The sequence below is a fragment of the Schistocerca gregaria genome, unplaced genomic scaffold, assembly GCF_023897955.1.
Source record: "Schistocerca gregaria isolate iqSchGreg1 unplaced genomic scaffold, iqSchGreg1.2 ptg000577l, whole genome shotgun sequence".
NCBI classification, from domain to species: domain Eukaryota; kingdom Metazoa; phylum Arthropoda; class Insecta; order Orthoptera; family Acrididae; genus Schistocerca; species Schistocerca gregaria.
The window spans coordinates 316,813-320,260 of record NW_026061968.1 but is presented as its reverse complement, the minus strand read 5'-3'; positions in this window follow the sequence as shown (position 1 = coordinate 320,260).

Here is a 3,448-nt window from a genome sequence, read left to right as displayed (position 1 = left end):
ACACAGATGAAGCTTCTAATTTGATGTAATAGCCAGTAAGAAGTAGTACAATTCAAGTTTTAGGTATTGATTATTGACTTTTTAGCTGGCTTTGATGCCTTGGACATGAGCTAGGACCTTAAGATTCTGCATAGAAGGAGGACTAGCAGCCGAGTTGCACGGGAGAATGTGAAAAATGTTCATATGTAGTAAAAACCTGAGAAATCCGTCCGTCTTCGTCATTTGTTATCGAATCTCCTTAAAGCCAGATCGTCACATTGGCCGCTCTTCTCTCTGAAACGGTTGTACTTATCGTCTGCAAAGCTATATCGCGTGCTGCGGTATGCGGAGACTATAAAAGCACCATAGTAGAACACAGATAAAGCTTCTAAGTTGATGTAATAGCCAGTAAGTAGTAGTACAATTCAAGTTTTAGGTATCGATTATTGACTTTTTAGCTGGCTTTTGTGCCTTGGACATGAGCTAGGACCTTAAGAATCTGCATTAAAGGAGGGCTAGCAGCCGAGTTGCACGGGAGAATGTGAAAAGTGTTCAAATAGAGTAAAAACCTGAGAAATCCGTCCGTTTTAGTCATTTTTATTGAAACGACTTAAAGCCAAATCGACACATTGGCCGCTCTGCTCTCTGAAACGGTTGTACATATCGTCTGCAAAGCAATGTCGCGTACGGCGGTATTCGGAGACACTAAAAGCCCCATAGTAGAACACAGATGTAGCTTCTAAGATGATGTAATAGCCAGTAAGAAATAGTGCAATTCTAGTTTTATTAATCGGTTATTGACTTTTTACCCTTGTTTGGTGCCTTGGACAGGAGCTAGGAACTTAAGATTTTACATGCAGGACGACTAGAAGCCGAGTTGCACGGCAGAATGTGTAAAGTGTTCATATGTAGTAAAAACCTGAGAAATCCGTTCGTTTTCGTCTTTGTTATCGAATCGACTTAAAGCCAGATCGTCACATTGGCTGCTCTTCTCTCTGAAACGGTTGTACTTATCGTCTGCAGAGCTATGTCGCGTGCTGCGGTATGCAGAGACACTAAAAGCACCATAGTAGAACACAGATGACACTTCCAAGTTGATGTTATAGCCAGTAAGAAGTAGTACAATTCAAGTTTTAGTTACTGATTATTGACTTTTTAGCTGGCTTTGGTGCCTTGGACATGAGCTTGGACCTTAAGATTCTGCATGAAAGAGGACTAGCAGCCGAGTTGCCCAGGAGAATGTGAAAAGTGTTCATATGTAGTAAAATCCTGAGCAATCCGTCCGTTTTCGTCATGTGTTATCGAATCGACTTAAAGCCAGATCGTGACATTGGTCGCTCTTCCCTCCGAAACGGTTGTACTTATCGTCTGCAAAGCTATGTCGCATGCTGCGGAATGCGGAGACACTAAAAGCACCATAGTAGAACACAGATGAAGCTTCTAAATTGATGTAATAGCCAGTAAGATGTAGTACAATTCAAGTTTTAGCTACTGATTATTTGCTTTTTAGCTGGCTTTGGAGCCTTGGACATGAGCTAGGACCTTAAGATTCTGCATGAAAGGAGGACTAGCAGCCGAGTTACACAGGAGAATGTGAAAAGTGTTTATATGTAGTAAAAACCTGAGAAATCCGTCCGTTTTCGTCATTTGTTATCGAATCGACTTAAAGCCAGATCGTCACATTGGCCGCTCTTCTCTCTGAAACGGTTGTACTTATCGTCTGCAAAGCTATGTCGCGTGCTGCGGCATGCGGGGACACTAAAATCACCATAGTGGAACACAGATGAAGCTTCTAAGTTGATGTAATAGCCAGTAAGAAGTAGTATAATTCAAGTTTTAGGTATCGATTATTGACTTTTTAGCTGGCTTTGATGCCTTGGACATGAGTTAGGACCTTAAGATTCTCCATGAAAGGAGGACTAGCAGCCGAGTTGCACGGGAGAATTTGAAAAGTTTTCGTATGTAGTAAAAACCTGAGAAATCCGTCCGTTTTCGTCATTTGTTATCGATATCGACTTAAAGCCAGATTGTCACATTGGCCGCTCTTCTCTCTGAAACGGTTGTACTTATCGTCTGCAATGCTATGTCGCGTGCTGCGCTATGCGGAGACACTGAAAGCACCATAGTAGAACACAGATGAAGCTTCTAAGTTGATGTAATAGCCAGTAAGAAGTAGTACAATTCAAGTTTTAGGTATTGATTATTGACTTTTTAGCTGGCTTTGATGCCTTGGACATGAGCTAGGACCTTAAGATTCTGCATAGAAGGAGGACTAGCAGCCGAGTTGCACGGGAGAATGTGAAAAATGTTCATATGTAGTAAAAACCTGAGAAATCCGTCCGTCTTCGTCATTTGTTATCGAATCTCCTTAAAGCCAGATCGTCACATTGGCCGCTCTTCTCTCTGAAACGGTTGTACTTATCGTCTGCAAAGCTATGTCGCGTGCTGCGGTATGCGGAGACTCTAAAAGCACCATAGTAGAACACAGATAAAGCTTCTAAGTTGATGTAATAGCCAGTAAGTAGTAGTACAATTCAAGTTTTAGGTATCGATTATTGACTTTTTAGCTGGCTTTGGTGCCTTGGACATGAGCTAGGACCTTAAGAATCTGCATTAAAGGAGGACTAGCAGCCGAGTTGCACGGGAGAATGTGAAAAGTGTTCAAATAGAGTAAAAACCTGAGAAATCCGTCCGTTTTAGTCATTTTTATCGAATCGACTTAAAGCCAAATCGTCACATTGGCCGCTCTGCTCTCTGAAACGGTTGTACTTATCGTCTGCAAAGCAATGTCGCGTACGGCGGTATTCGGAGACACTAAAAGCCCCATAGTAGAACACAGATGTAGATTCTAAGATGATGTAATAGCCAGTAAGAAATAGTACAATTCTAGTTTTATTAATCGTTTATTGACTTTTTACCCTTGTTTGGTGCCTTGGACATGAGCTAGGAACTTAAGATTTTACATGCAGGACGACTAGCAGCCGAGTTGCACGGGAGAATGTGTAAAGTGTTCATATGTAGTAAAAACCTGAGAAATCCGTTCGTTTTCGTCTTTGTTATCGAATCGACTTAAAGCCAGATCGTCACATTGGCTGCTCTTCTCTCTGAAACGGTTGTACTTATCGTCTGCAGAGCTATGTCGCGTGCTGCGGTATGCAGAGACACTAAAAGCACCATAGTAGAACACAGATGACACTTCCAAGTTGATGTAATAGGCAGTAAGAAGTAGTACAATTCAAGTTTTAGTTACTGATTATTTGCTTTTTAGCTGGCTTTGGAGCCTTGGACATGAGCTAGGACCTTAAGATTCTGCATGAAAGGAGGACTAGCAGCCGAGTTACACAGGAGAATGTGAAAAGTGTCTATATGTAGTAAAAACCTGAGAAATCCGTCCGTTTTCGTCATTTGATATCGAATCGACTTAAAGCCAGATCGCCACATGGGCCGCTCTTCTCTCTGAAACGGTTGT